Below are 12,614 nucleotides of genomic sequence, written 5' to 3' on the forward strand. Positions count from 1 at the left end.
CCCTTGTTGCACCACTCTGCACTATAGATCCAAGTTGGCTCAGATATCAGTTTGGTGACTATTAGGGATGCACGATGCATCGAAACTTCGATACGGTTTCAATACCGTGCACCCTCAAATGGTTCGATACCGTTAATTCACGTATTTCGATACTAAGCTTTGCGGCTGCACAGCTTAGCATTGTAACACATGGATGTAGTTAGAGCGGGGCTGTGGTTGTGTAATACAGCCAATGCCCCGCTCCTGAGTTCTGACAAAAGCGCACGTGGTCACCACGATGTGATGCGGCCGGCACTGCACCAATGATTGCCGGCACGGAAGACGGAACATGGCGGGCGCACTACAAAAGACCCCCATGTTCTGTCTTCAGTGCCAGCGCCGCCGCTCATTAGTGCAGTGCCAGCCGCATCACCTCATGCTGACTGTGTGCGCGCACTTATTGTCAGGAGCGGGGCAATGGCTGTACACAGCCGCAGTCCCGCTGTAACGGCGGAGATCAGAGAAACCTCTCATCTCCACCGTTATTAGCTTGAATGCTGCGATCAAAGCTGACCGCAGCATTCAAGGGGTAAATGAGAAGAGGAATGCCCTTGAATCGAGGGCCATACCATACATGGGAGGACAGCCCGGGGTCCATTGAAGGACCGCAGGGCTGTTTGACCATATTTTCTGTTCGGGCATACTGAGTTATGTCCTAACAACTGCCTGTGTACTATCAGTACACAGGCTAATATACAGATATGCCAGTACATTAAAGTTTAAAAATAAAAAAGGAAAAAATAAATAAAAAGTAATGTTAAATTTAAAAAAAACACATTTTTTTTACAATTAACATTAAGAGAAGTCTCAATAGATAGAATATACACATATTCGGTATCGTCGCAACCGTAATAAATTTATAGCATCATTTATGTTTACTCTGTTATAAAATAAAATAAAAACGGCTTTCTTTCACTTATTGAAGTGAGGCACGAGGTGTTATGAATTTTGAACCTCCATGTGCCTCCCATTAATAGTAATTAACCCCATCATGTACCTCACACATTAACCCAATGTTGTCCATTATGACAGAGAAACATGATGAGGTTAATTACGATTAATGGGAGGCACATGGAGTCTCAAAATTAACAATACCACGTGCCTCACATCAGAAAATTGAACTTTTATTATTATTATTATTGTTGGCAAAAGTAATGTTTTGGTATCGGGTATCGCAATACTACATGAAGTATCATTATCGAAGTTCAAAATCTGGTATTGTGACAACCCTAGTGACTATTTCTCCAGCACCATGTACCTACCTATTGAGTCACTCCACCCATTCCATTTAGATTGAAGGCTCTTATGGGCAGGGATCTATCTCCTCTTGTCTCAATGTTAGTTTGTTTGTTATCATTACTTTTAATTTTACTTGTTTGTTCATTTTGCTAACTGTAAATGCAGAATATGTTGGCGTGATTTAATCAAATAATGAATATTAACCTGCACCTTTTTTTAGGACAAATTATTATACTACAATGTCAACAAAAAAAGAACCAAAAAGGGAGTGTACAGTCATTGGTGAGGGGGAAAGCAATAGGCAGAGGAACCACTCATGAAAACAGTGGACTCATGAAAAAAATAAATTCAGTTTTAATTTCAACCCTAATGCTTCATTTATGCATCGATCAATAACGTAAGGAGAATATGCTTTTAAATGGACTTTCAGAAATCAAGGATATCTTCTTGTTCAGCATGTATTGTACTTAAACTATATACTATGCCATACTATTCCTACAGCTCTTACAAAACTTCTTAAATCAGAGAATTGCATAAATAGTAATTTCCTACTAAATACAAGTGGGAACATTCTTAAAAAAAAAAAAGCAAGGAGTAGGGAATTTAAAGAGGTTGTCCTCCATGCACAGCCCCATGACTCTTAGAGCAGGTCCCCAGGAACTAACTAAATACAAGGTTACCGCTGCTGGGACCCTATAATAAGATCTGATCACCGGTATAATCTCTCGGTGAGTGAAACAAACTCCAGCCACTGAAATTAATAGGTATCTGTGGTGCATGGATGCCGGTTGTCCTGCAGAGTAAGAGCCACTCTTTACAGTAACTCTTTACTCTGGATATTAGAGGTGTGGAACCCCCATCAATTACCTCAATATGCCCTGATAGTACATATGGAAAAATGGTTGACCAAAAGTGACAAGCCCTCAAAATTGTCCTAGACTTTTGTGGGCAGCCTACAGAATGCCTTAAAACAGCATCCGGCTTTCTGCTGGTGATTTACGGGTAAACAATGGCAATTCTGAATACTCCACAGTAACGTAAAGCTATTCTTAGTTCACTACTTCTTGTAAATAAGTATATAAGATGGTATTGATTTCTATGCAGTTTCTCAAAACAGGTTAAAGGGAAACGATCAGCATATTTTACCCCTATAAACGCTTAATACTGCCAAATAGGTGCTGGGAAACAAGTTCAAATATCCCCATATTTGCTATCATAAACCAAGTATATCGGAGAAAATTATCTTTTATACACCCATGGGCGTGTGAGACCGGAGACCTCGAGAGTGGAGGGAAAGGGTTTGGGAGGGGTTGCCGCCGATAACAAAGGACACTTTGCAGATGAGACTGTACGGATACTTAAGAATTCATTAGCATACGTCACATAAGTGTATAAAACATATTTTTCTCTAATATACTTTGTTTATGTTAGCAAACATAGGGTAGTTTGAACTGAAGCACCTATTTAGAGGTGTTAAGAGTATGTGGGGATCAAATCTGCTGACAGATTCCCTTTAAATAAGGATATTTCTGATGACAAGCAAAAGTTGGCACACTGGCAAACTATATTAAACCAGAAAAATGACTATAAAACATTCCTAACTGGCTTTAACACATGAATTTCCATAAATCATAAACGGCAAGGATTTTCTTCTATAGAAGTATTTCCTTCAATAAAGGTCTAAATGTGTATTTCAATCAGACTGGATTGTGTTGATTAGACATTACTGAAAGCACAGCTTGAACATTTTATGAGGGGTTGTGGGTTTTAGAGAGAGAATTATACTTTGCAGCTGTATTGCAGAACAAGCATCATTATTCCTAATATGGATGAAAGGACAGCTACTCCCCTGCACTAGAGTTGTGTCTTCCCCTGTTTGCAGAATATATATCTGCATCGCCTTTCACACTCACTGCTCACCTCCTGCTGCAGCGGAAGAATGGAACAGAGGTGTCACACTGCTAAACTTGATCTCTGCCATGTGGTTAGGCTTTCTACTCTGAAATGACTGGATTATCTTTGCAATCAGACAGGTTAATTAACTGAAGTTTTCATATTCCTTTCTGCCTCTTTACACTTCATATGCATTTTGTAGTGAACATTATTGCCCAACACCCAACCACTTATTCTCCATTCTACCTCTTTAATCATCTCTTCCTCCCAGACTAATTATGCAGCACTTAAATGCGCCATGTGTCACTTGACTCCAACACCTCAATATCCGACAGCATTTGAGCCACTAGGTAGCTGCAATATGATGAAGAGTACACAGGGAATCACTGCTAAGTGGAAACGGAGCAAACAGTTAAGGTATGTGCACACACACTAATTACGTCCGTAATTGACGGACGTATTTCGGCCGCAAGTCCCGGACCGAACACACTGCAGGGAGCCGGGCTCCTAGCATCATACTTATGTACGATGCTAGGAGTCCCTTCCTCGCTGCAGGACAACTGTCACGTACTGTAATCATGTTTTCAGTACGGGACAGTTGTCCTGCAGCGAGGCAGGGACTCCTAGCATCGTACATAAGTATGATGCTAGGAGCCCGGCTCCCTGCACTGTGTTCGGTCCGGTACTTGCGGCCGAAATACGTCCGTCAATTACGGACGTAATTAGTGTGTGTGCACATACCCTTACTGTGTAGATTTTGCTTGTTTGCGTGTGTTTAAGCTTCATTTACCAAGCTTTTATATACCTAACTATTTTTTATTTATATTGTATTATTCTGTCCACATGAATGAAATGTAATGTAGAACTATTTATACATGTGTTCATAATACTTTACATTTGAACAAGATTATTGAGATTATATTAAAAACTAAGCAATATAGTCTGTGAAATAGTCAAATTATTCATTATTCATTATAAGGATCCACTAAATAGTACAAAAAAATATGGATGTTTGTTGGTATTTTTCTTACTAACTCTATACCTTATTATTTTATAATTTTTAATAAAGATGTATGTAACATAATACAGAAAGAAGAGTTACACCGTACAGGTCAGTGATCATTGTAAATTACCCAATGTGCTTGGGCAAAGAAGGAAATCTATGATGCTTTAACACAAATAAAAAACATTCATGAAGACAAATTCTACGCAAAGAAAAAAAAAATGTTTCAGAGCTTCCTGTGGTATTTACTTACCTTGGATTTAAATGTTCAGCTGTTTTTGATTCACCGGGTCTACTACACTATGACATAATGGAACAGATATGATAAAGCAATCATGTCCATTTTCTGGCATAATTTCATTAGAAACAAAAGCCATATTTATGAAGCCCTACCGGCACAAATATAAATTTATATTTGTGTCAATAAATAAATTTACTTTTTATAATTATTTTTTTTTTAATACCATCCTGGGAAAAAAAATCTGATGTATAATTGAAATATATATATATATATTTTTTTTTTTTTTTTATTTCAACCCAGGGAAGCAAAATAAACAGATAAAAGGAATCATTTTGTGAATTTATTTCCCCACATCTAATGTCATCCACTGTGTGCCAGTACATTTAAGGGGTTGTTTACTAACTATAGTATAACTTTTAATAGATACAAATAAAGTTTACCAAGAATTTATTTTTAAGGTTTTAACAGGGTAAGGTTCCTTTCTAGGGAGGCCCTTCGGAGGCTGTTCAACCATCCGTGAAATCGATCGTACGAACAATCACACCACGGACTCCCTGGGACCAGTGCAAAACAGCAAATGATCATCAGAACTGGATGGAACATGCCATACACATGTGGTTTCGTCTGAAAATGTCCAACCTTGCCGATCATAATTTTGCAAGGAGCGCCATGATACAGCGGCCAGCCGCTATCAGCACCACTAGCGCTCGTCTATGCAGTTTCCAGCACGGCTCAGTGCCTGATGAAGGTCACTTAGATCGATACGTCGCACTCTGCCACTGGGCATTAAAAACAAAAACAAAATAAAAATACCTTTGTTTCAATATTGGTGTGCCGGATACTCTTTTATATATATATTTGGGTTGGGCCCCTATCTGTGCAAAACCACACCCTTCCACGTATCTGGTGAAGTCTGAACCTATACACATAATTTTGCAAACGGTCGGCCGAAATGGCCAAAATCTGTAATTTCAGCTAACTATAGTCTCCTGTACATGGCCATTTTAAGATTAAGAGAATTAACACACAAGAGAAGCACTAAAAAGCCAGGAATTATGCCATGCATACTGATCTAGTTGCATATTAAACTAAAGCCCTACAGGATTAACACAGTTGCAATTTCAGAATTTTGGCGAAAAAAAATATTTCATGGTAGGTGTTTGAATCCCAAAAACCAGCCTTAGGCCTCTTTTACAAGCTTCCACTCTTCGTTTTAGCTTATAAATACTGAAGCAAAACACTGCCATGTGAAAAAAGCCTGAAGCTGCTTTCACATGGCAGTATTTTCGTCAGTATTTTGCATCAGTATTCATAAGCCAAAACTTGGAGGAGTTCCAAAACACAGAAGACGTGCAAACCTTTCCATTACACTTATTCTCGGTTATGATATACTCCTTGCTTTGGCTTACAAATACTGATGCAAAATACTGATCGAGATACGGTCATGTGAAAGCGGCCATAGGTCAATTTCAAACTGCTCGAGTTTGCCTCAGTAATTGGAGGCCAAAACCAGAAGAGGAGCATAAACAAAATGGAAAGATTTGTACCTCATTCATGTTTTGGACACACTCCTGGTTTTGGCTTGCAAATATTGATGCAAAATACTGACCAAGAGTCTGCTGTATTTAACTAGCCTGTCAGTTCACACAGAGTTCTTTTGACACGTCGGAAAAAACGCTTAAAAAACGTCCGAAAAAGAGGCGACATGCCCTATCTTCTGGCGTTTACGTCTCTGACCTCAAATTGACATCAATGGGAGGCAGAGAAGGTGTATTTCGCTGCGTTTTTGCCCGTGGCGCTCAATGGGCTCGAGTGAAAAACCCTACGAAAAACGAGGCAAACTGTGTGCAGGCTGATCAAAATCTGCCTCAAAATTCCAAACTGAATTTTGAGGCAGAATCTTCTGCCTGCAAATAACTCCGTGTGAACATAGACTTCCAGTGCTGGTATGTGAAGATGTGTGTGACATCGCTCCCGCTCCTTGAGACCTTACAAAACGGACTCTGCATACTAATGTCTTCTCTGGAATACTGGGCGACGAGATGTTAAATCACGATCTAACCGGCGCTATATATATGGCGCGTTACCTGCTAAGGAGCAGCAAAAAAACTTGGAGGATATCAGAGAAGACATGATTGAGGAACAGCCGCGCAAAATGGCACCATTGGCTGCTGATGCTGGAGACATGCCATTTCAGTTTCCCTCCCAGCACCCTCTTACCTTACAAGAAATTTTAGACTACAAGATGTTGGCCAAAGTGGTGGCTGACCTTATAGCTCCAGACCTCTCCAGCACCCTGGTAACGACGGTGCAGTCCACGCTAAATCGCTTCCAAGAGACCATATCTTAACACGAGGGCCGCCTGAAAGAGGCGGAACCGAGAATCTCCAACAATGAAGATGAACTGGAGGCGCTTGTCTCGCAAACCAGCGATTTGACCCAAATAGTTCGTCAGCTACATGACCGGATTGAAGATCTCAAAAACAGGTCTTGCCGGAACAATCGGAGACTAATGGGCCTGACTAAAAACGATACCGGTAAAGGCCCTTAAAAAAACTATGCGAATGTGACCTGCCACAGGCCTGCAGGGGGATCAAGCAGGTGGAATGCGCACATAGAGTGGGCCCGATCACATCTGATTCTCCGGCTGGGAAAACTGATCGCCCATGCCAACGGAATGCGCTATCTGGAATTTACTGACAAAGACGACGTTCTTCATGCTTACCACAACCAAAAGGAACCACTCACATTTCAAGGAAATAGTATTCTCCTATTCGGAGACTATTCAGCAGATGTTACCAGACGTCGTTGAGCATTTAGTGCTACATGCTCACTACTGTTTCGCAAGAACATCCGCTGTCAGCTCATGTACCCCGCCATTCCCAGGATTGAACATGCAGATGGGACTTTTCAGCCCTTTAGAGATCTGGCGACTGCGGAACGTTTCTTTGCGGAAAGGTCTTCACCTACCGTACCATCAACTTCTGACACAAGACCATCGGCTTCCAGCCCGCACCAGCTAACATCCTTGTAGCGTCCATGGCCGCAGACTGTCGTTTTGACTCACCCCTCGATGGCCACGGATCTGTGAGTGCTGGCCCGCATCTCCTCCCCAGGAGACGCCAGCACTCACTTCCGCTCTGCTCTGCAGTGTCCCGGCCTTAAAGGGCCAGCGCGTGCACTAATTAGCCCTAATCACACTGGACTATAAAAGGGCCCCTGGCCCTTTCACTCCTTGCCTGAGCGATGTTTGTATTCCTCTGTTAGTCTTGCAAATGGTCCCTTAGTCGTATCCTGTTTCCTGTGCCCTGCTACCTGTATCCCGTATCCCATGTTGTATTTGTTCCTGTGCCATCTCTAGTGTTGGAGTCGTGTTGTGCCATCTACTACACCTGCTGACTTACACCACGTCTGGTGTAATCTGCCACGTTTTGCATTACCTGCCACCAAGGTCCCATCTGTGCCTAAGCCGTTGCTACTGTCTGGACTATTACAGGTACCCTTGTGCTTGGACTTTATATTGACTTGGAACTCTGTTTGGCCAGCTGCTACCCCGCTACAGCGGTGCAGGCACAGTGGGTCCACATACCAACAGATCGTGACAATCCTCATTAGCTCAGTTGACCAGCGGTCCTTCTTCTCCGAACAATTCTGCATGGCGTACCTAGAGTCAGAAGACACAGCGTACTACACATTGTAGGCGCCAAGGAGGATCACTGCCTCCAGATTGAGGACTTTTACTGAGTGAGGTCGGTCTTATTGTATATAATTTTCCCAATTTTCTAGGGTATTTGTGAGGGATTAGATATTTGCTGCAAGGGTGGGGGAGGGAGGGGAGTGGGAGATTCTATCATTTAGAACCCTGAGGGAATGATTCCTTAGGCATGCAACCCATCCTTAGATATTCAATATGGAGGGGATGTGATGTGAAACATTGAGTACCAGGATAATGGAAGTCATATGCATATATTGCATTGTACAGTTATTAACCTTTTTGCAATGTTTTACTTTTTGTATTGTGCTTCTTAACACACTATTGCCATTGATGACTATTGTTGCCATATCTGAGGGTGTTCTCCTGGGATGTCATTTTTCAGCTTTATAGATCATGTCCTTTTTTGCGATTCAATGTATACACCCATTTGACTTGTTCACCTAGACATACTAATACTTATTTTGTAACATGAAAATCGTCACATGGAATGTTAAGGGCCTTAGGTCCCCAGCGAAGCACATGATGGTCTTACGCCAGAGGGAAGCAAGAGGGAAGAGGCCTTTCCATTGTATCCAAAAATTAAGATCCCCTGGCCCATTAACACTTTGCTGGGAGACGATTATACATCTCCGTATCATGACGATCCTGCTGTGATGCCAGGTTTGGCTTTTTTGCAAAATGTTTAGTTACCTCGGGTTTCTGAGGAACAACTTACTGCTCTTAATGCACCAATAACAGCGGAAGAAGTGCAGAGAGTAATAATGGTCCTGCCGTATGGTAAATCCCCAGGCAAATTCTATAAGGCAATGACTTTACAAGCGACACCCCTATTAACTAGCTTGTTTAATAATGTTTTATCAGGACGTGACCGGATGTTTCAAACTAACCTAGCCTACATTAAATGGATACCCAAGGAGGGACAAGTCGTTGAGATCCCATCATCCTATTGACCGATCTCACTGATCAATCAGGATCTCAAAAAATGGGCCAAACTTATGGCAGACCGTCTGGCCCAGATCTTGCCCTCATTGATTGGACCATTACAAGTGGATTATGTGCTGGGGTGCTCTGCTGTGACAAATCTCTGTAGGGTTATCATGGCAATGGACATGGTGGAAGGTAGACAGGGTGACACAACACTTGCCCTGATCACCTTGGATGTTCAGAAAGCTTTAAATAAAAAAAATAAAAAAATATATTATATATATATATATATATACATATAATTTCTTGGGGTTCGAACGTGAGTCCTATATGCGGTCTGCCGCAATACCTAAACGCCGAGATCTCATACAAGTCAGAAATTGCAAACAAGTGCTTGATGAAGGTTATAACTTGACCGAAACGTTGCACATGCATATTGACATATAAATAAAAAAATAATTAAGAATTTCACTCCAATCTGGTGTGAGTACTTCTTTTGCTATATATATATTATTTGTCGGCTTCACAGCAAAGCAGGACAATTAGCTATTGTCCTGCTTTATTTGGAAGCGATGGAGACAGGAGATACTGCTTTAATCTCCTGTCTCCATTTTAAACTTCTCGCACTCGTGGGTTTTGCGCGCGGGCGCTCATGAGTCGAGCCAGTGATATGTTATCACCGTGCCGACCCATGATAGCCGTGGGCGAGCACCTCCCGCCCACATTTACGAGCGTACCGACAGGGTTCAAATAGCCCTGTGTCGGTACGCTCAGGAGCGCAGCTGGGACCTGCCCTCACCACTACACCAATGCCGGCTCACCTGTCCGGCAGACCTCCGGCTCCACCCCTGCTCCACCAATGGACCTCTCTTGCTAAGTATCACCTTCTCCTATAGAACGAGCATTTCCTTGATTTAACCCTTACCTTCCCCTATACAACGAGCATTTCCCTGATTTAACCCTTAGCATTTCCCTGATTTAGCCCTTACTTTCCCCTATACAACAAGCAATTCCCTGATTTAACCTTTACCTTACCATATACAACGAGCCCATCGTTAGAACTTTACCCGATTATCCCCTGGTAAACCTTTATCCTCCACCTCTCGTTAACCCTTAGCGTATAGGGACAGTTATATTACGGAGGGAGTGGGACAGAAATAATGAGCGTGCGGGAATTACAACGTAACTTATGTGTATGTATCGTAACGCAATGTAAATACGTATGTTTAGGTAAGTGGGTGGTAGTATAGGATTGTAATATCTTGTTTATACTGTGCCGCGTAGTGTCAGTGTACTCCATACATATTAAGTTATGTGTATTGGGATACACGGATACTACTAGTGGGTGACACCAGTAGGTGAACCCCGCTATTACTCCACGCCCTTTTACAACCTCCTAAAGATGATGTGTTATTCTAAGCTACTATACCCGTTACAAACAATACCTCTTCTTTTGAAACACAGATATATTGAAATTAAACACAACCTTTACTCCCTTTTTATCGAGAGGTAGGCGACCTCGCATCCACATGGATAAGCTTATGGCTACCAGGGAGAGAGGTGGTATATATTTGCGGGGTTACAATTTGGCTTGCTTGGCAAGACATGTCATAGATTGGGTTAAACAAACTAGCTACCATTCTGATCACGTTCTGGAGCATTATTTTTTCGCCCCTTGGGACCTCTGCGCGCTCCTACACACATCGGTCAGTCCTGCCTAAATGTATAAAGCAATCTCTAATATGGAGGGACACCATGATGGCCTGGAGGGCTATGAGAAAGAGATATGGTCTCTTCTTTAGAATTTCCAAATATCTTATTTATGTAATCATCCTAAACCTATTCGGGGCAGAGGGAATGGTCTTTTTTTTGTTTAATAGGGATCGAAGGTTATACTTAGAGTGAAACATCTACTTCCTTATGTACAACTGGATGCCAACCAGCAAAATAAGCCCTCTTTTTCCAACTTATCATGAACAGTTAAATTATAAATCTTTATTACGCTATATAAGCAAATAAACCACATAAATGGATTAAAATAATCATGCATGCTGCTAGAGAAGATCTGCATAGTGCTTTGACGAATACTACATATGGCGGTAGGTACTTGAGGTAATAGTACCTAAGATGCCAGCGGCTGCAAAACGCTGTGCCTAAACTAAATGCCCAGTAGCAAGAGGTCTAGCAACAAGGCATGTATTTAAAATTCCAAAAAAAAACAGACACGTTTCCCTCCTCAGGGGTACAGGGGCTAATGACAGCGCGCCGCGGATTTCTTGTTCTTAAATTTACTGAAAATACTGAATAGGTGAGGATTCCGTAAGATATGACCAATGGGAACAGGGCTGGGAGCAGAGCCCCTACCAGTATGACAGACAAATAAACAGACCAACGAAAATCACCATGAAGATGACCAATGGGGAAATGTCTTTCAACGCATTTGCAGAAGTATGGACTCCGCGTCTAAGTACAGCGATGTCAGAATTCCGAAGAGTTCAGACAGCTGTAATAGCACATGCGTTAGAACTTAGTATAGATATGCAAGTCAAGTACAGGGACCGGTCAAGCAACTATACAGAGGTAAGTGGCCTATATCTAAATGTAGAGATCTCAAAATAGGTGATTATTAAGAAACACCTGTAATTCTACGTCCGTGAAGACTCTGGGCTTAACTCTAAGACTGGCCATAGTTTCTATAAGATCGTATCAAGAGAAGGACAAAAGTAAAGAAATGTCCATATGTATTTTTCTTTATGTATTTTTCTGGAATCACCACCTACAGTATTATCCACTAATCGGAAGGTACTAGAGTGGAAAGTAAATTAAAGTATAAATAAATAATACAGAATAATTAACAAATAAATGAGCTAAGGAAACCACAATAATTGGCCATCATACTTATGCCAAAACGAACAAATAATTTTGAAACCTAACTAACTAATCGGAAGATACCAGAGTGGAAAGTAAATTAAAGTATAAATAAATACAGATTTATTAATAAATAAATGATCGAAGGAAACCACAATAATTGGCCATCATACTTATATGGTTCAATGATAAATATAGAAAATCAATAACATACTATAAGATGGTGATAGTCATGTGGGCCTTCACAATAACGCGAAGGAAAGACAGGTAAAGAAAAAACTAATATTACCATAATTAAGGTTATAACCATATAAATGATTGAGCATATAATTTGCTGTGTATGTCTAAGTTCAAATGTTAAATGGATATATGGATAATATTATGAAAGGTGAATGTCAAAAAATGTATTAAAGAAATGCTGTGAAAGTGAAGCCTTTATTAAGCCCACCAGGACTTAAGGTACCAAGACGGTGGATCCACCGTGCCTCTTCTTGTAAAAGTTTACGGTCTAAATTACCAGCTCTGGGGCCCAACTTAATCTGTGCTACGCCCAAAAATTTTAAAGAATGGATGTCCCCCTCATGTACAAAACCGAATATGTCTAGATAAAGGTGTATCTTCCTTTTTATTTATGGTACTGAGTTGTTTGGAGATTCTTCTCCTCAATTCTTGGACCATTTTTCCCACATACA

At 41.1% G+C, this 12,614-nt stretch overlaps 1 protein-coding gene across 3 annotated transcripts in view; it reads right to left on the bottom strand.

Annotated features, from left to right (window-relative positions):
* Window positions 1-12,614, bottom strand: part of PCCA (propionyl-CoA carboxylase subunit alpha) — a 614,152-nt gene that overhangs the window by 367,581 nt on the left and 233,957 nt on the right. The window lies entirely within an intron of this gene.

This window comes from Rhinoderma darwinii, chromosome 2 (assembly GCF_050947455.1).
Source record: "Rhinoderma darwinii isolate aRhiDar2 chromosome 2, aRhiDar2.hap1, whole genome shotgun sequence".
NCBI lineage: Eukaryota > Metazoa > Chordata > Amphibia > Anura > Rhinodermatidae > Rhinoderma > Rhinoderma darwinii.